Below are 21944 nucleotides of genomic sequence, written 5' to 3'. Positions count from 1 at the left end.
GGTACAGATCATATCACTAGGGGTCCGTGCAGGAAGGAAGAGGTTCAGGTTCAGCCTTCAAGCAAACAGTGAATGTATGCACAAACCCCTCCCATGTTCTCCACCGGGAAAAAATCATTAAAGGGATTGAGGTCGCTTATCTCGTTCAGTTAGGTCCCACAGTCCCAAGTATTTTCTTATCTCCCTCTATTCCTCATCCATGTTATCACACTGCATTTCCCTCGTAGCGCCTGCATCATCTTTGATCTAAATGAACTCGGATTTCTTACAAGCACTTTTGCAGAGAGAACAATACTGTGTTTCCATCTCCACAAATGCAAACACATTATGCTCTCTCTCTTTCTCTCTCTGCATGCACACATGCACGCACGCGCACACACACACACACACACACACACACACACACACACACACACACACACACACACACACACACACACACACACACACACACACACACACACACACACACAATGTAAACAAGAGCCAACACTAGTCTACAAGATGCTTTGGCGTGTTAGGAGCACCATTACCTAAATTCTGCCTGCAGTGCTGTGCATGCAATATGCTCCAAAAATAAACTGGTTCTGTCTGTGACAACTAGGACCTCTGTATGCTCAGACTACTGTATGTTTTTGTGTTGAAAGGTGATGCATTTCCCACTTGTTGATCTCTGTTCTGTTAGCAGCATGAAAACAAATGGCACCTCAGTGCAGCTTATATTGGTGGATTCATCAACACAGCCACAGCCGGCTATAGGGCAGCTATAGGGCAGGGGTTCCCAAACATTTTTCAGCTCGAATCAAGAACCAAAAGAGAAATTAGCTGTCTGCCAGTCCCCGGGACCCAAAATACGTTACGAATTAATCACTTAAGTCCTGCAAAAACAGCCGTGTGTCTGTGTGTGTCTCTGAACGGCTAATCACATGGCACCGCTGGAACGTTTGGCATGAAACCTTGCACGCACACTCCCAGTAGGCCAAGGGACACAGTCAAATCCTCAGTGTTCCTCAAATTACTTATTTGAACGCACACGCACACATTATACAAATGTATGCTTGTAGAGTAGGAAAAAACAGCGAGACATGAGACCTTAGGTGCGTCAAAATAGCTTTACTAATGTTTCCACATGAAAGGAAATTACAGTACACTAGGTCTGCATTAAACAACAATACTTCGCAACCGGAAATCACTCTTCTTAACCTGTGCTCTTAAAGGCACACACCCTCTTTTTTCGTAGGCACACACCCCCTCTCAATATGTCTCTATCTCTATAAACGTTGGTCACCACACATGCTCAGTGCTCACACAAAAGAGGTCAACTGTGAACCACTTATGGGTGAAGCAGAACATACTGTTCAGCCGGCCCATGAGACCAACTGGGAACGCATGTCCAAACGCTGGTGGTCCTGGTTTGTTGCTGCTCGTCTCATTAGACAGGACAGCCATACAGTGTTATTGTTTCTCTTATCTGCTGTCTGTCTGCACATTGTAAAAGGACACCCAGCTCTGCCTCGTCCCTCTCATTGCTGATGGGGAAAACATGTAAAAATGCAGTGCTGACATTCTAATTGCACTCATGAGAAACCCAACAGAAGCCAGATATGGTACAATTTACCATACAATTAACATTTTAGGCATTTAGCAGATAATAATCCATAATCCAGAATGATTTACAAAGTGCAAGATCAAGAGTAAATCTTGAGCCCTATAGTCAACAAAGTAGAGTGCAAATAAATTAATAAAGAAACCTATAGAGCATCACAGTCCCGCCCCCTTTCATGATGACGCCAGGCCCAGGAAATGAATCCCAATGTATTTTTCCCATAGACATTTCAAAACGTATTTATTTAAAGACCTTATAAGCCTTATAAGCCAAATCATGACAACAAACACAATATTTTGGACGAAACAAATAATTACAAAGAAGAAGAACAACAAAAAAGTGTTGTAACCTGCCGTTTTCTTCTTCTTTCTAATTATTTGTTCAGCCCGAAAAATTTTGTTTGTTGTCATGATTTTTCACAACAAGAGTTGGCGTTTGTCCACGGCATAACCGTCTTTAAATAAATACTTTCTGAAAAGTCTATGAGGAAAATTAACAGGGATTTATTTTCCGGGTCTCTCGAGGGGACGGGACTGCGACGCTCTCTATACTGTAGCAGAAAACTATGAAACCTTGCGTTTTTGACACCGAACCCACTTTCCCTAGGTCGTACCCCAGCAGTACGACCTAGTGCTGGTTGCTTATAGTGTTCTAAGCATACCCTTGAGCAGACCACCGTTGGGTGGTCAAGCACACACACACACACGCACACACACACACACACACACACACACACACACACACACACACATACAAACCCAAGCACAAACCCAGACACAACCTACCCACCCAGTAACAAACACAAGCACACATCCAGACAACCAGACACTCGTGTGTGTGTGTGTGCGTGCGTTTGTGCAATTTGTGTACGTGTGCAGACAGTTTTGTCTGGATGTGTTGGTGCTCATTTCAGCTGTGCAATCATGTAAATCGTCATAAACAAGTCTGGTTCTACTCTTGTGCAGATATTTGAGGTCACCATGCAATGTTCCCAGAACAATCCTGTCTGTTTTTTGTTTTTTTTTGTGGCTTTCGACTTTATTATATATTTTTTATGGAGAGACAGACAGTAGGCTGACAGAGAATGGGGAGAGAGAGATGGGGGGAAGACATGCAGTAAGGGCCGTCAGGATCGGGAGTCAAACCCGCGGCACACTGCCAGACTGAATTACCAGCCAAGGTGCCTGGACCACTGAGCCATGGCCCAGGCCCCTGTCTGCACTTTTAGTTGAACTTAAGTGAATTAACTCTCCGGATTTTGTCATGTGCTAACGTAATCAGCAAACGGAGACTTAATTGGGCAGTAAAACAGATGTGAACACAAGCACAGCATACTATGTGAGCGTGCACACGTAATACAAACAACAGATCCATCACCCTCAAGCTCAGTGTCAGTACACAGAACTACATAACCATTACTTTAAGCACCAACGACACTAGTGTGTGGGGTCAACGGCAGGGACATGCTGGGCCTCTCTACTTCAGCCTGGGAAATGGAGTTGGAGAGGCCCTTCGGCCACGCGCAGAAAAGAAAAATTGCCATCCGGCGGCGCGGACCCAAATACTAACCGGTGAACGGTGACAGTGATTTGGCCTCTAATTCAGCCTGGGAAAGCACGTGGCTGAATTATATAGGCCTATATACAAAATATTTTTCCTAAAACGGCCAGCCTGGTTCAGACTGGACTGGACCAGCCGTTTCCTAATGGTCAGCACGTCCCTAAGGGCAGTGGTTCTCATGTCAAGGACCCGCAGATGCATATATGCATTTTGCCGCGGGCCCCCCGTTTGAAAATGCTTTTAGAATAGTGGTTGTGAAGCATTTGGCCACGGAGCCCCATTTGAAAAGACGTTAGAGACCCCATGACAGAATATCTGTCAACATTTTTCAATAGATCCCCAGACTTCTCCTTATTGAACATCAGAAAGCCTCAAACGGGTATTTTTATGTACCACTTTTTCTATTTGTAGTCGTTGCTGTCGGGTGGACTGTTACTTTTCAGGATCAAAGTAAAAAATAGCAAAACCTTTGAGCTTGTATGGCTACTTTTGTTACTTTTGAATATTGTGACACGTACTGTACAGAAGTTAGTGTAGTATGATAAAGTAGGGCATGAATTTATGATGGGGATAATTTAAATGCTAAAATATGGAGATAAGAGATGATGCATTACTTTGATTAAATTAACTCCAGTTTATGTTCCTTTCTTTGAGCAAAACGATCAATATGACCTAAGAAATACATCCTATTTGGTTTTGTTTTGTTTAATGAACAGTTTCTGCCCTTTTTTGCTATATACTCGTGTAATACCTTGAGGGCTTGAACTGCATTATCGAAAACCCATATTTGATGCATCAAAGCTTTTACTATTGCTCTGTTAAAACACAATTCACTCTTTATTGATTAGGTGTGGTGATCAAGGAATGAGAAAAAACTGAAAAAAGTGAAAATGGAAGGAAATGGATATCTACTGCATTACATCTCCCTATAATTTATGAACTAGCAACTGGCAATGTAGATAAAGCAGTGGACGTGTAAAGTTCACTCCATGATGGAACTGCAGGGATTCCAGCCCCCGTCTTAATCCTGCTGAGATGTGAATCAAGTCCCTCAGTATAGTCAGTAAGCTGTGTAGTACAAAGCACTACATGGCTTTGGGGTAACGGATTGATAAAATATGAAGATGTCCTCTTTCTCGCCGCCTCTTTCTAATCATGAGGATTGTCATCTTAACCGGAGCGCTGACATTAAAGAACACCACTGCTGAATTGAACTTTATTTTTCAATGCTGATCAAAACTTATTAAACTTATTTTACTGCTGAAACCAACACTACCACTTATGCATGGATGGTGCTGGCCTGTCAGAGTAACTCAGACATCAGCAAGTGGTGTATGTGTTAAGGTCGCCCCTCCCGAAAACTTCTGGGAACTCGGACTACAGATTACTACAGACTGGCAGTCGGATGAAGTCAACAGCAGATTCAACAGTGTACCCACTGCTGCTTTCCAACAATTACCGCCGACATCGGTATGGTGGAGAGCTACCTTTAAAGGTGGAAGAATGCCAGATATTTGGGTCCTAGACGAACCAATATTTTGACCAATATTTGTCAACGCTATGTTTTATTGATTTAAACTGTGGGGAAACTTTTGAAAACGTTTGAAATCTTTCGGCTAATGTCATCATGCCCAAAGTAGGGAGGTCAGTTTGAAAGCGTGACACGTTTGGCTGCATAATTGCAGATACAGACACTATGAAAAATGTCAAATAATGGACGATATATCGTCAGTCTGTCTCTAGTGTGTGTTTGTGTGCATGCATGTGCATACACATACACTTACATGTATGTGCAACCTCTATCCACACAGTGTGGGTGGATAGAGATCAATGTCCCCCGCTGTGTGTACACAGCACCTGAAGGTCCATTGTCCATACCCCCCCCCCCCCCACACACACACACACACACACACAGGTCCTTACCACGCTGACCTCAGCGCTCCAGTCAGTGACGCAGGTTGACAGGTTGAAAATGCTTTTGTGCCAGGGACCCCATAAGAGATTTGTCAACATGATTATTGCCACTTCAGTGATGCTTGCGGAACTCGACTACGTCTCGTTCCTGACCGCATCACTGTCGTGGCAATAATCACGTTAAACCACACCCTCTCGTGTAATTGGTTGCTTAAGTAACTAACTAGTAACTAGTAAGTTTTCAAATAATTGTAGTGGAGTCGAAGTACAATATTTGCCTCTGAGCTGTAGTGGAGTAGAAGTACAAGTACTGACATTTTGAAATACTCCAGTAAAGTAAAAGTACCTAAGTAAATACTTGAGTAGTCTACATAGTTACATTCCACCACTGGAAGCTATGTCCCTTGGGGCAAAGGAATGATTGCGACACTTTCCAGCTGAGCAGTTACTCAGATAGAATGACTGTTTGTGCTCTGTACTGTGATAATAGGCTGTGTTGGGGAGCAAAGAGAAACTCCACTTGTCCTTCGACCCCACACAGGGAGGAGGGAATATTTTTAGTGCAGCACCAACATACCATAGATCTGAAGGGAAAACTACAAAAGAAAAAAAGAAAAACACGCAATGGATCAATACCTTTATCTCCTCAAGGGTTTATAAAGAGCTTTGGGGAAAATGCTAAACCTTGCTGTGTTCATGTGTCTTTTCAATCCGCCCCGGTGGTTTTGTGGCTGTTTATCGATTCTACTTTGATATCCACCTTTTTGTATTTCCATCTCCAGTTCCACCTCTCATCTTACACAGATGTATCACAGTGTTCACTGAATGGGAGAGTCTGAAATAGAATATAGATGGTCCTACAGTACAGTACAGTACAGTACAGTACAGTACAGTACAGTACAGTACACCAGTGGTTCCCAATGGAAATGTTCAAACTGTTTTACATTGTTGAAACCTGCTACCAATAAACATATATATATATATATATATATATATAAAAAACAGTAAACAAACCAACATACAGTATACACTATACAGGGTATCTGGCTGCACAGGACTTTTAAGACCTTTTTAATACCAAATTGGCCAAATTGTAAGAGGCAAACAGTGTGAAAATAGCTCACAACACCTAGTGCAGTACAATGCAGTGCATATAAAATGGGTAAAGGCCCTAAAGGGTATTCCAATGAACTCAAGTTATATTGATCTGTGTAGCCGGTGCGGTTCCTTAGCAAGTAGTCATGTAGCCACCCTCTGGTGGTGTGTACAGTAACTCATCTGGAAGTAGTGCAATGGGGCCAAAAGTTGACAAGGAATGTGCTTAGCCTTCCATCATAGTGACATGTTGGTTTTGCATGTGTTGAATACTGTATAGGTTATTTCAGCCATGACCCTCTTAAAGTCAATCTGCTATGCCTTTTACACCAATCAAATCTAATTGGCAGAATGTAAAGTAACTAAACAATGCTATAAATCCCTTCCTGCTGTACAAATCCCTTCCTGCTGTTGTAGAGGTTTAGAGGAAAGAAAGACCCCTTCAGAACACTTGAAGGGGAGTAGTTGGCCTAATTATGAATATTTGAGTTTGAAGGAATTACTGTATTGGCTGAGTGCTCTCGCCCTCTCTCATTATAGTTGATCTTATGCAACAAATGCTGATTTGGTATTCAAATATGAAACTAAGAATTGCAGAGTTGCATAGAAAATGGCAATATAATAGATCTTAAATTGATCTTAAAACCTGGAAAGCATCAGTGTAATTTGAGATATTTTGGCTATTCAAAAATAGTAGATATACAAGCTCATAGCGTGGCACTTTGTGCCGTGCTTGAGCTTGGAGATTTGCTATTTCTTTTTTAAACCCTGTAGCCTATTTTGATTGAGATTTGGTATAGAGAGAAAAAGGATGGGGCCAAGTAGAGAGCCCTGGGGGACGCCAGTCAATGAAGTATATGGTTAAGCCCTGATTATCTCTGTGCCTACCTTTCATTTATATGGTTAAGCCCTGATTATCTCTGTGCCTACCTTTCATTTTGGGTCTTTAGGTGATTATCTTAACACAGGAAGGATGTGTTTCAGAATTACATCACTTTAGAGGCTGTTACCCAACGGCAAAAGTTGCAAAACCCATAAACAAGAACACGGAAATGCAATGGAGGATGACTTCTCTCCAAGGTTTCTCTCCAAAGAACTGCACATTCAATTTGTTTCTGCAATGTAACAAGTGCGCTCCTATGGGAAGTTGATGTTCTGGGGCCTGACAATAGACGCTATTATACTGAAGTCTCAATAGCCTGAATAATGTTAGGTTAGAGTTTGGGTTATAGTGCGTACCGTGAGGGCAATGGTCATGCCGGACTAATGTTTACGATCCAGTTACAAAACACACACATGGACACACACAAGCATGCACACATGTGTTAGGTGCATGCATGCATAATTGCATATGCACGCACGCACACGTGCACACACACCACACACACACACACACACACACACACACACACACACACACACACACACACACACACACACACACACACACACACACACACACACACACACACACACACACAGTCACATTCTACTATTATATATACAGTACACAATCTGATTATCTCCCCTGTGAGATTCAAGGCTTGGTTCTTAATTTGCTCCAGAGATTCAGCAGTGGCATAAATCCTCATTTACAGTATAATCCCTAATACAAAAGGTATTATTGGTGAAAATAATGATTGTCTAGCTAACAAGCTTGTTAGCTCGAACATCAGATATCTACTTCCAAAAGCGCTAAGCTACTCATAGACAGACAGACAGCTACTCATAGACAATTGGGCAGGCAGGCAGACAGCTACTCATAGACAGACAGCTACTCATGGACAATTGGACAGGCAGGAAGGCAGACAGCTACTCATAGACAGGCAGACAGACAGCTACTCATGGACAATTAGGCAGGCAGGCAGACAGCTACTCATAGACAGGCAGACAGACAGCTACTCATGGACAATTAGGCAGGCAGGCAGAGAGCTACTCAGACAGGCAGACAGACAGCTACTCATGGACAATTGGACAGGCAGGCAGGCAGACAGACAGACAGCTACTCATAGACAGGCAGGCAGACAGCTACTCATAGACAGGCAGACAGTAAGACAGCTACTCATTGACAGACAGACAAATAACTACTCATGGACAGACAGACAGACAGGCAGGCAGGCAGGCAAAGAGCTACTCATGTTATGTTATTATGTTATTATAACAGCTACTCATGTTTTCTGCAATAATTTGTGCAGTTATGGAAACAGCTCTTTGTGTTTATGCAAGAAAATGTAACACATTTATTTATTTACATATTGTGTGCATGCCATGCACATTGTACTTTGATACATTTTGCGAAAATAAAGCAATTGAAAGAGAGAAGTTATCAAGTATCATTAATGTCGTAATTTTATCTACTGGCCCCTGGCCCCTTGCCATTTTTGTAATGTGGCCCACAGGTAAATCTATTTGAGTATCCCTGTTGTAAGGCACGCCGTACTGTTGCTATACCCACTATTTTAAATTGAAACATTTGCTTTTGAATTGTCTTTTGTATCTAGTTATGCTGTTGAAACGACAAAAGTCCTCCCATAATTATCTTGAAAATCAGCTTGCTTTGTCTGTATGTTTCACAAAAACACGATAGAATACTAAAGTATTAAACCAAACCGTTTTCCCATGAATACAACAGTATGCATGATGTGACTGTGTGCAGTACAGTTTCTCTGTCACAACATTATGCGTGTACTTACTACTGTACGTGTTTATTGCCCTATAAAAATCTGATATCAATAATTGCATTTTCTGCAGGAGATAAAGAGCTCTGCTTGAAGAGCTTTCATTATAGCAGACCGACAGTTGTACTTTGCGACTTGCACACTACGTGTGCTTGGTAAGATTTAATAAACTCACAGCTTATCCGTTTAAAGCTGCACGTGCCTGAAGGGCGCGCAACATAATCAGCTATCAAACAGAGGCTAGTAGCAACATGGGAGTCGATGTCAATTCAATCAGGTATTTCCTAAACCGCTAACAGGAAAGGATTGGTTCTGATCCTTCCCATTCAATTGTGTATAAAACATTGGATTGGATTTGTGCGTGTGCGTGTGACTGTGTGTAGGACGTATCAGTGATGGAAGAAGTACTCACGTGTTTAACTCAAGTAAAAGTACTGCAACGTGGATAGGCTCTGTTACAAGTAGAAGTCCCGTATTCAAAATGTACTTGAGTAAAAGTGCCAGAAGTAAATGTGCTCATTGTGCAGAATGTCCCATTTCACAAGTTTCCAAATCTATACAACAACAAATGTATACAACAATGCAACGCGCATGTGAGATCGGCTATTTTCGAGTATGCATAGGGTTGAAGTGGTTAAGAATAAACCAGCCAGAGGACAAACACACACTTATAAGGTGCTGCCACACTTACTAACCGCAGACGTTCTCGGCTGTCCACAGCTTCTTTTCCATATTTTTAGACAGCTGGTGGATGGAAATTAAGCTCCACCTCGAGAGCGTTTCCAGGAATCTGTCCGTCGTGGCAGTCAGGTGGAGCTTCTTTTCCATCCACCAGCTGTCTAAAAACTGTCCGCGGCTGTCGGCCGTTTTCCGCTCAGGTGTGGAAACACCTATAGGGGAGCAACAACAGGTGGACTCCATAGGGGGTGTGGTCGTCACGTTGATTGGTTTTTCATCAGGAAAAACCAATCAATTTTGCCATTTCGAGGCAGGTAACCATGCATAATATACAAATATAACCAGAATAAGTAAACATTCAATGCACAAGATGTGTTTACTGTTTAGCTATGTGCAATAATAAATACATTTTAAGTCATTGGTTAAATATTTGTAATAGCATTTTTATATTAATTTAAGAGATTTAAATACATTTTATAAATATTAGAAAACATCTAGAAAAGCTGGGGAGACAGAATATATTAGTTTTACAGAGAAAACACTCAAAACACTATGAAAGGTAAATAAATTAAATGGAACAGGGCAGTTCTTTGGTCAAACTCCTGAAAGAGAGAAGGCCGAATTGGTAGGGCACCTGAGGGTCTGTTATATTATAGACCATACTAATGTAATTACTGTACAATTCAAGTGGCAAGAAGATACATTTCGATATCATAAATAGAACCCATATTCAAAAAAGATTTACATTTGCAGTAAACACTGGAGGACACAGGTAGAGGGGAATGGGTTTGAAAAAAAGGTTTGCTAACTTTAAGCTCTACTAGCTGTCATAGGAAAACTGTTAAGGCCGTAATAAGAGCCAAGGGTTGATATCCAGTAGGATTCTCTCTCCAGGAGTGCTTTGTCTTCTGTTGGCAGGGACCTTTTCGATGCCTATATAACGGAGAGCAGAGATATGATGGCCAGCCTATAGTGTGTAGCAACAGGAGAAGAAAGATTTTACATCTAATGGCACTGCAGTGCTCACTAATACGGGTCTTAAGGCCACGTGTGGTTTTGCCCACATAATATTTGCCACAAGGACAATAGATTACTGTATATATATCACCCCTTGTGTAGTACATGTGATAATACTTTTAATGGGAATGTTTTTACCTGAATGTGGGTGCTTGAAACTTGTGCATTTTACAGTGCTGTTGCACTGGGCACAGGCACCACATTTGTAGTTTCCCTGTGGGATGGGGGTCAAAGTGCGCTGAGAGGGGGGAGATCTGAATGGACAAGTGAGTCCCTCAGATTTCTCCCTCGTTGGAACACAACTCGAGGGGGGTCAGTGAAAACATTACACAACTGTGGATCCGTTTGAAGTGGTTACAGTAATGTATGTGGTTATGGTTATGTATGTGGGGTAATGTACATGTGGTTACAGTAATGCATGTTTTGTAATATTCGTCAAAATCTAGAGTAGAAGTAGAATATCTTCTTCTGAGATCGATGTAGTGGAGTAGAACTAAAAGTATTGAAATTGTAAATACTGAAGAAAGTAAAGAAATACCTCACGTATGTACATAGTTACACAAAGTGTGTGCGTGTGTGCGTGCATGCGTGTGCTCACCAACGTATGCTTGGTGTGTGTGTGGGTGCGAGGTGAACATTACTGAGCTGATATTGGCAGACACACATGGCTGAGTGGAGCCCATGCAGGCCAGCAGCCGTATCCAGACAGGCCCTTATCGTCTTTCTGGCATTTGCTCTGTGGAAATACGGGCTGACAGCCTTTTGTAGTGGAGGCTATTCTTAGACCTCCAGGTCAATCAGAAGGGGACCGTTTAAACCTGAGACCACACGTGTGTGTGTGTGTGTGTGTGTGTGTGTGTGTGTGTGTGTGTGTGTGCGTGTGCGTGCGCGCGTGTGTGAATTTTATCCATGTTTCAGTCTCTCTTTCTGCTGCATTCTTTCTATCACATCTATCAATCTGTTGATACATTACCAATACCATGCACTGTTCTTGCTTATAAATCACTCTGGATTAAGAGCGTCTGTAATCTTGTCCTACAATTGAAAGCCCACACTATGAACCCATCCAGTCCTACTTTCTCAAAACCTTTCTTTCACCTGTCTCTCAACTCGATCCAGAACCTGATAGACAGTGGTATGTGGTAGGCGTGGTTAAATTCGTTTTTTAAGCCTTGACTAAACGACCGGCTTCAATCTTTTCAGTGTTAAATATCTGATACCCTGCACTAACCTAATTACAAGTCCAGGAAATCAAACGTATGTATTTGCATTTTCTTACCAGTGGCCAAGCCATAAGTGGTAAGAATGAGTATAGCCGACCCCATGGGAATGCACCACACCTCTTTGATATTCTACAGGGCTTCCTCTTGTCGTAGTTGATTTGACAAGACTTGACAACATGTTCCAGATCAAAGAGGTACAGTGAAGCCAAAGAAAGCCTACGTTGGCCTGTGGAATTGACCTCAGCACTTTTGACCATGATCTCATGGTACTCTTCTGTTCACAAAAAGATGACTATAGATTCCCTGTTCTCCTGTGATCTTCAAGTAGACTATAGATTCCCTCTTCTCCTGTGATCTTCAAGTAAACCAAGCAGTATGAGAAACTGTTGTAGCCAGCATGTAATTGTCTACGCCAGGCCGAAGGCATAGCCGAGGCTATGTTTTCACCCCAGTCTGTGTGTGTGTGTGTGTGTGTGTGTGTGTGTGTGTGTGTGTGTGTGTGTGTGTGTGTGCTCGCGTGCGTGTCCGTTTGTGTAAAGCTAATTTCCGACACCTTTGGCCCGATCGACATGAAACTGCACACACACACTCCCTGCAGTGTATTTTTCACATTGGCCTGTTACAGCGCCACCAGGAGGCCGCTTTACAAAGGAACAAATTGCTGTATTACTCTTGCAGATGTTGTCCAAAACATCCTGCAAATTGATACACATTATATAGTCATGTCATCAAGATGGACCTGTCTGATTGTTTCATATTTCATCCCGATTGGCTAAGAAGATTGACTTCTACTACCTGGCCTGGTGGAGACCTGGACAGCACATTTTTGTAGTTACTCATCTTATTTGCAGACTATGACAACATCAACTGTCATTATATCCCACTGTGCACTGGGAATGCAAACCCCCATGCCTGCACCAAGCAAAGCTACTGCATTTGAAGTCTAAGCTCTAATTGTAATTTGCACAATGCATTATTAAGGAAGAACTTAACATTTTAAAAGTGAGTGTTTCACTAACAGATCTGAGAAACACTTAGAGGTCTCAGTTTCCTGTCAGAACAGAAGCGATCGAGTCCAGCTCTAGTCTGTGACACATCAATTGATGTAGGGAGAGACAGTGAATGAGAGAGCAAGATGTTATTCAACCTGCAATGGCAATAAAGACCTGTCATATGGACCCCGCGGATCCATAATGTTGGCAGGTCTATTTGGTTCTCAATTAAAAGAGAGAAGTTTACTCTCCTCAAGGCTTAATTATAGTCAATTAACCACTAGGCTTTTACAGTGGATGTTGACGAGAATCAAAACTATGTAATGTATTAATCATGAATACAACCTATAATCCTTCAACAACATTTCCATAAACATACATTAAAGCCTTTGCTTTGCTGACCATAGCGCGGTGTTTGCAGAAGATTACACAGTTCATCATAAGGGCACTAAAGCCTGAGTTACTGTAATACTTATTTGTGTGTGTGGGTGTTGATGTGCACTGAAAATAGCAGCTCTACAAGCTCACAACGCGTCACAGCGTGGCGCATTGTGAGCTTGTAGAGCTGCAATTTTCGGTGCACACGACACCGGCGAGCCACTAAGTATAAAACGGGCTTAATGTGTGTTTTGCATGCATTGGGAGTATCCGTGCGGGCTGGACTGCTAATATTTGCAAATTAACTCAAAGACATACAGCATCGCATCGCTAATTCATCGAGTGTGCACCTGTATAAACAGGCTAATGCGCGGCTAGGGAACATGCATCACTGACAGTTGATGGCTTCAGCAGATGTGCTACGGTCGGTGGCCAGCCATGAATATATTTGCTCAGTCAGTTAGCCACGTGTGGAGTTTACCAGACAATAGTAGCAAGTATAGCTGCACTCAGTGTAATGGAATATGACATGCTTGGGGAGGGGGGGGGGGGGCTGTGCACTCTCACATACAGTAGGCTACATGGTTCAAGTGAATCTAATTGGAGAAAATTACTTTTCAGACAATTAACTCCTCTGTGAATTGAATTGAATATGAATAATTGTCAAAGGCTTTTGACAATTATTTTACAATTTTCTGATTGACATACTGTAGCTACTAAAAAGAAGTTGAACACATTGGCCAGTAGAGTGTGCAGACTCTACTGTTGAATGTAAAGGGAGGACGGAGGAGAGACATCCACACCCCAAATTGGGAAGGGTGCTAAGCGAAAAAATATGACATGAGAACTAGAAAGAGAACGCTCACACACTGTAGGCTCCAGTTGTAGGTTATTTTTTTATTGCACCTGCATGAGTGCTGCTGTGATGTTTCAGGCTCTCGCCCTTCCTCAGACTAAAGTGAATACAGAGAGACCCCCATGATATACAAACAACATGATCACACAATAGTGATCACAAATAGTGATCTGACTGTTAGGGATCTAAGTACCCGAATCAATCCGGCAGTTTAAATCCAAGACCTGTCAAATCTACCAAACACAGTTGACGCTCAGTTGACACTCAGGAGCTCCCGCACACCTCCGCACACCTAGACCTCTCCACTTTCTCTCTACTAAGCATCTTTTGCATACACAATGCATTGCAGCTGTGGATTGCAGACTACTGTTGACCAGTGAAAAGTTTGCATTGGTAGGCCTACCACTTAGTGCAGTGCACCGGTGGAGTTCACGAGTCATGTCAATTTGATGAACGGTTCTCAAGACATGCAACAGACACACAGACACATAGCCTACATACATACTGTATGTAGATACATACGCATACGCACACGCACACACACACACACACACACACACACACACACACACACACACACACACACACACACACACACACACACACACACACACACAGAGATATGTAGATATTGGTATGAAGAAGACTCTCTCACATCTATAGCTCATGATGTAAATGTGTCTCTTGTGGTGCGTGATCTTTTGCTGTACATCTTCACTGCCTGAAATCAGCACCAGTATTATCAAACATTTATACAAAGCTATCATTACAGACTGTTCTACCCAGTAGTAGAGAAAAACACTTCCAAGTAGAGGTCATATCAGTTTTGAGGGGTTTCGCCAATGTTTTCATCTTAGGCAGACCACTTCTGGTATTGCATGGTTTTGGACTTGATCTGTTTTGGTTTTGACTCAATGAGGTGATCTTGACTTTGGCTACAGCCAGCCCATATGTCAATATGTAACATAATAATAGAAATTATAATAATCATTATACATTATGTAGGCTATAGGCTAAGTCAAAGTCACTAGTTTTCCATTAATAAATCCAGTTAACAGAAAACTAAAAACGTGATGCTGGCTGAAAATTCAGCTGGGAATTTTTTTACCAAGAAACATACAGATAGACTTATTAGCTTTAATTCGATCTTTTGGATTTGTAATATGTTTATAGGCTTATAGGGGTAAAACATTACTTTTGTATCACTTTTTTGTTTTCAATCTGTGTAAATTAAGATAGCTTGTAATTGTGTCATCCAACTGAGTCTGAGTTATTTTGATAGTTATTTTAATTGATAGGTTTAATCTAATGATATTCTATTCACCCAGTGTACAGTGTTTAAACAACAATCAGCTGCTGAAACCATTAATCTCCGCAGCAGTGAGTGACTAACATTTGTCCAAATGCCAAGGAGCAACTGGTCCCGATAAATAAATTAATATAGGCCTACCACTGACAGCATGAGGTTCCGCTTGTTTCCCAGTCTCCACTTCACATTCGCGACTGCTCATCTTCTGAGAGGCATTTTCCTTTCAGCTGCGCGCTGTAATCCAACTTTCAAAACAACGCCAACTACTGCAACGTCAACTGACAAACGGGTCAAAACTCACGTTGTAAAGTGCAGAAAGCTTCGCTGCCTCTGTGTGTATCAGAGTGAGACGCACTGAGAGGAGCGGCTCTCGGCGGCTTGTGTTTGTAGACCTACTTGAGCCTCTTACTCCCGTGTGTGACGTCACGAGGGGTCCGTAGCTGGAGAACTGGAGAAGTAAAAGGAAAGTGAAATTACAGCCCCGCGCATCACCGCTGTGTGCTTGTGCTGTGTGTATACCTCGAGTCTGCACTTCTGTGGAAGAGAGAGAGAGGCATTAAAAATGCATGGTTTCCTTGTGTCCATGCGCGCGCGTTTGAGACGAGCGTGTGTGTGTGTGTGTGTGTGTCACGTGTGTGTGTGTGTGTGTGTGTGTGTGTGTGTGTGTGTGTGTGTGTGTGTGTGTGTGCGTGCGTGCGTGCGTGCATGTGCACTTGTGTGGTGGTGTGTGTAGTGGTTGTGGTTCCCAAAGTGGGGTCCGTCCGGGGACCCCCATGAGCCTCCCAGGGGTCCTTGAGGGAGTTCCAGGGGGTCCCCAGCTAAATTATAGTTTGGAACCAAATGGACCCTTATGGGTCTGTAACTCTGAGAGTGGACAAATGGAACCATTCAATTAACATTGATTTTACAAAATAAATTGGGGTCTCAGAGATGGAAATGCCATTAAATGGGGGTCCGTAGGCTAATGCATGTCAAACCTGTGGTCCTTGAAATTAAATGGGTTGATCGAAAACGGGTTTTTATGGATAGAGCCATAAAAATCTTATCATATGGGGGTCCCTGGCACATCTTTTCAAATAGGGGTCAGCGGGCCAATTAGTGCCAATTTGGAAGTACATGAAAAAGGAACCACTGGTGTATAGGCTATAAAGCCTCGTGTGTGGATGGGGAGCAGAGCAGAGCACGTGCACATATTGTCCCGTGAAACCTCCTATAGGTTTTCATATCACATGGTCACAGTCACCACATAAATAATTGGTTGATTCAGTGAGATATTATACCCACTGGAATAGTAGTCTATTGTTCCCTGTTGTCAGCTGGCATCTTTATTTGTGCCCCTCATCTCTTGATGATCAAAGTGTTCTGTTCTCTTTGGAGAACAATCATGTTTTATATTGTTTTCTTCGTGCCCAAATGTTCAAATATCTTCTTTATAATTGATTGATTGATTGAATACTTATTAGTCAGAAATGTAAACAGCCATGGTACAGTCAACAAAAAAAGTTCTGGGACTTGTTTACACAGTATATGTAATTCAATTCATCAACATAGCATGAAGAATAACACAGTAATATCAACAACAAATACAAAACACTGTACAAAGGGGAAAAGGTAAATCATTGAAATGCTGGTGATAAACAATTGTTGCTATATGTCCAATGAAGTTATGTTTCGATCAAAGAATCTATCTTAACGGTGCAATTTGTAAGTTGTAACTTATTGCATTTGAGGGAGAAGTTACTACCTGACAGTGTTTGTTACACATTGACATGTCAAATATGACCTTTGAACCCCCCTATGGGCAAAGTTCACATTTAGAAGAGTGAGGATTTTGAAACAGTTACACCAGGAATTCCTGTTTTTCCAAATAAGCGGATAAGCAAATAAGCTGCTTGTGTGGTTTTCTGGTACAATAGTGATATGACTACAACAACATTGCAATCTACTGTACATTTCTCACCACGTGCAGTAGTTTGTATAGTTTGTTGTTGATGTTGTAGGAGCCAGTGGCCTTATGGTGAGAGTGTCCGCCTCCCTGCTTGGCACTCATGCAGCATGAACGATTGGATTGGGGAGTCAAATCAATGAATCAAATGATGACGATGACGATATGCAAAAAAACAACAACAACAACAACAACAACAACAACACAGAGAGCAGGCCTAGGCCCATAGCAAGACATTAATCAGATTACTTGAGTCATGCAAACTTGAATGCAATTTAACATTAAAGCCTTAAAGCCATTGTCCTAGATTCCCTATAACATTGAATTTAGGTTTAGAGCCATGCAAACATTGGATTCTAGTTTACTATGGAAGCATGCACACATGAATTTTAGTTCAACATTAAATGTACATGTTTGAGTAATGCAAGACTCAAAACTATAAGGTGGAGGCTGGGGTGGTGGAGGTAAGCTGTGCTAGCAGCAGCAGCAGCGTGTGGCAGAAATTGAAAAGCTGAGATCCAGTGAAGGAGGTAACCATATTTAAATAGACCGCCTTGTTTGAGACAATGAGGTGTGGTCATATTGTAGAGTTATAAATAATAGTCGGCACCGGAACTCCCCTCCCATCCACTTGCATAGAGTTGCTCACCCAGCGCATACTCCCTTTTCTCCCCTTCTTCCGGGTTGGAAAAGTGGTGGGCTCGGCCCATTTTGGGCCTAAAAACGTCATATATTTGAATTCATGAATGCGCCGGGCCGAAAGCATGAATAAGCACTGCGAATCGCTCGTGCGTGCGTGCGCGTGAGAGTCACGAACGAGCACCGCCACTGTGGAGTGGGCGGAGCAGAGCGTGCATTCATGTTTTATGCCCGGTTTAGCTCAAGCTGCAGTACCTACGATTTGGCTTCAATGATTCCTCTCGGTGGCCGGCGCTTGGGTGTGGTTCGTGTGTGGAAAAGCATGGCTGATTGAAATTCGCAAGTTGTATGACTTGTGTGCCCTGCATGAACTAATGCGATGCTTCATTTATAATGCTGGACTGGACTGGACAGCAATAGTAGCCATCAGCCACAGATTAGGCCTACTGTAGTTACACTGTCTGTCTGGTCATTTGACCCAAAATGAGCCTGAAAAAGAGAACACTTTCTAAACTACTTAACATGGTAACGTACATCAAAGACATTTTAAATACTAAATTGGATTACTAAATAATTTAATAAAATAAAATATAAATAGCCTGCTCTGGGTTCATGGAGATTGGTGCTGAAAAATCTCCTGGAAAAGGAATACAGTGCAGGCTATCTGAATCCCTTTGGTCGGAAAACGTTTAACCATTTAAACCATTTAAACCCTGACAGGAGTGTGTGTGTGTGTGTGTGTGTGTGTGTGTGTGTGTGTGTGTGTGTGTGTGTGTGTGTGTGTGTGTGTGTGTGCGCACGCGCGTGTTTGCGTGTGTGCACGGTGCATGTGTGGCTGAACAAGCATCCAGCAGAGGGAGACAGTGAGGTCAGACAGCAGTGTTTCATTGCTTTTTATTTGGTGCAGGGTGTTGATTTTGACAGCATTTTTTAAATCATAGTCTTTTGAACAAAATTCTGTTTAGTTTTAGTCATATTTTAGTCATCTGAAATGTTTTAGTCTAGCTTTAGTCTAAGATTCTTGTCGACTGACCTAGGCCTATACAAAAATGGTAAATGGACTGCATTAATATATAAATGGAGGTCCATTTACCAGTTTTAACAATTAAATACAAATACCGGTAGTTTAGACTGAGTCTAGATAAGAAATCCTGTGCTATAGCCTACTGCACATTATTCGGTGCTCTCTGGTCTCTCTGATCAGTATTAGGAATGGGTTTTTTTGTTCTTTTATTTGAAATCAGTCTACACAAATACAACTCCCAACTACAACTGTCTCAGGTTTTATACCGTCATGTCAAATGAAACACAACATTCTTATTCCCGTCTCCTTTTCCTCTTACTGCTTATTCTCTCTCTCTCTCTCTCTCTCTCTCTCTCTCTCTCTCTCTCTCTCTCTCTCTCTCTCTCTCTCTCTCTCTCTCTCTACATGCTCTCTCTCTCTCTCTACAGGCTATTATCTTATTTAATGTTACTCTGCTGTCAGGCATTAAAAAAAATGCACATAAAGTGCACAAAGACCCGCACATACACCGTCTGCACTTGCAATATGAACAATTTTATTTGGCAATGTTTCGGTCAAAGACCTTCTTCAGCATTATTTGGACTCTGCTGTCGGGTAACATTAAAAGCACACCATCCCTGAAGGACTGCCTGAAGGGAGATATGTCTGCAAATGCGGAATAGACTGAATTTATAGTTCCACAAATTAGGCCTCTGAGAAAAGAAAACTGATGGTTTCTTTAGCTTTAAAGGATGATACAAAAAAAGACATTTTTAATGAACTCACTTGACTGTAAAACTAAATTACAAGAAGGCAATTGCATTGGATTCATTTCATTTTTAAATGCATTTACTTTAGTTGCCTTTTAAACCGTATTTATTTGGTTCCATCTACCTCATCATATCCACAATATCCTTACTTTGATGTCCAACAAATATTTAAAGATGTCCTCGCCTCGATGCACGTCGCGCTGGAAGGAGACCCCTGCATGGGCAGACCAAGGATGAGGGTTCACTGGAAGGAGACCCCTGCATGGGCAGACCAAGGATGAGGGTTCACTGGAAGGAGACCCCTGCATGGGCAGACCAAGGATGAGGGTTCACTGGAAGGAGACCCCTGCATGGGCAGACCAAGGATGAGGGTTCACTGGAAGGAGACCCCTGCATGGGCAGACCAAGGATGAGGGTTCACTGGAAGGAGACCCCTGCATGGGCAGACCAAGGATGAGGGTTCACTGGAAGGAGACCCCTGCATGGGCAGACCAAGGATGAGGGTTCACTGGAAGGAGACCCCTGCATGGGCAGACCAAGGATGAGGGTTCACTGGAAGGAGACCCCTGCATGGGCAGACCAAGGATGAGGGTTCTGAAGGAGACCCCTGCATGGGCAGACCAAGGATGAGGGTTCACTGGAAGGAGACCCCTGCATGGGCAGACCAAGGATGAGGGTTCTGGAAGGAGACCCCTGCATGGGCAGACCAAGGATGAGGGTTCTGAAGGAGACCCCTGCATGGGCAGACCAAGGATGAGGGTTCTGAAGGAGACCCCTGCATGGGCAGACCAAGGATGAGGGTTCTGAAGGAGACCCCTGCATGGGCAGACAAGGATGAGGGTTCTGAAGGAGACCCCTGCATGGGCAGACCAAGGATGAGGGTTCTGAAGGAGACCCCTGCATGGGCAGACAAGGATGAGGGTTCTGAAGGAGACCCCTGCATGGGCAGACCAAGGATGAGGGTTCTGAAGGAGACCCCTGCATGGGCAGACCAAGGATGAGGGTTCTGAAGGAGACCCCTGCATGGGCAGACCAAGGATGAGGGTTCTGAAGGAGACCCCTGCATGGGCAGACCAAGGATGAGGGTTCTGCCGGAAACGCCTCGTTGCATGAAGTTACTAATGTCTGGAGCTCATATGTTGGTAGGCCTACCATAGGAGGGATAACAGGCAAACGTTCAAAATAACCATTCTTCTTTAACTCTAACTTCTAATTAACTCTTGAGAGTGTAAAATGAAACATGTTATACTCTCAAGAGTTAAAGACCTATAAGGGTCCATTTGGTTACCTATAGGCCTACTCTCCATCATTTACAGTAGCTGGGGACCAACTGGAACCCCCTCAAGGACCACTGGTTGAAAACCACTGCCGTAGATTTATTACTGTATCCTTTTGTCGCTTCAGGACCTCAGTCCCTATACCGGTATATTCACATCTTGAATATTTTATATGATTCTAAATTGACTGTTCTCTTCAGTTAATTTCAACAGCTGATGGTGGTTGGTGGGGTGGATGGGTGAGCATTCTGAGCAAGCTATCTGGGTATGAATGTATTTCAGTTTGTGTTCAAACCACACTGACACATCATGTCCACCACTGATATTACGAATACAAATAACTATCCCATTTCCTTGGGTGCTGTTTTTGGATGTAAATAAATTGCTCATGGAAATTGGAGATGGGAGGCAATATTCACTGCAGAGGGAAAGCCAGCGGGCCAGGCAAAAATGTCATGCTCGCCAGCCATTGCATACCACACCAAAAACAATATGTGAGAACTCAGTGTTGAGAAATCAGCACACGTTCAGAGAGTGAAACCGTTATTTTTACTCTTAGGCCTATGTACAAGATGAACCTTATGGTGGCATTTCAGTGAGTCTGTCTGCACAGCAAAATCCCAAATTGACATTCAGGTCAAGTTTTCTGAAAAACTTGACAAGTTTTATGTTGCCATAGGTCTGTCTGTGTCTGTGCCATAGGTCTGTCTGTGTCGGGTGGAAACATGTCCAAAACTGTTACTTTTCAGGATTCAAATTCAAAAGCATCAAAAGTAGCCAATTCTAAAAGCTCGGAATGTGGCACGAAGCGGCACGTTTTGAGCTTGTGGATCTGCTCTGCTTTTGTGTGACGCTGTAGTATGATCAAGTATACTGTAGGTGTAACGGTGACTGAGAAGTACCAGTAAAGTCTTTTTCAACTTTGAGTGCGGTTTCCTGTCCCGTTTATATGTTATGTTTACCCATTTATCCCCAGACATTCTGGGTCGTAACATACAAACATA

General features: G+C 42.7%; 1 protein-coding gene across 2 annotated transcripts in view; it reads right to left on the bottom strand.

Annotated features, from left to right (window-relative positions):
- The window catches only part of gcgra (glucagon receptor a), a 51416-nt gene extending 35846 nt beyond the window's left edge, over positions 1-15570 (bottom strand). Inside the window, exon 1 of one of the 2 annotated variants that reach the window (XM_080775476.1) lies at positions 15448-15570. The gene's annotated coding sequence lies outside the window, so the exon portion shown is untranslated. The remainder of the gene's footprint in view (positions 1-15447) is intronic. The other variant, XM_080775477.1, reaches the window with a different exon arrangement.
- Between the last annotated feature and the right edge of the window lie 6374 nt (positions 15571-21944).

The sequence above is a fragment of the Protomyctophum bolini genome (assembly GCF_963924005.1).
Source record: "Protomyctophum bolini genome assembly, chromosome: 11".
Taxonomy (NCBI): Eukaryota; Metazoa; Chordata; class Actinopteri; order Myctophiformes; family Myctophidae; genus Protomyctophum; species Protomyctophum bolini.
This window is presented reverse-complemented; position numbering and strand designations above follow the sequence as displayed.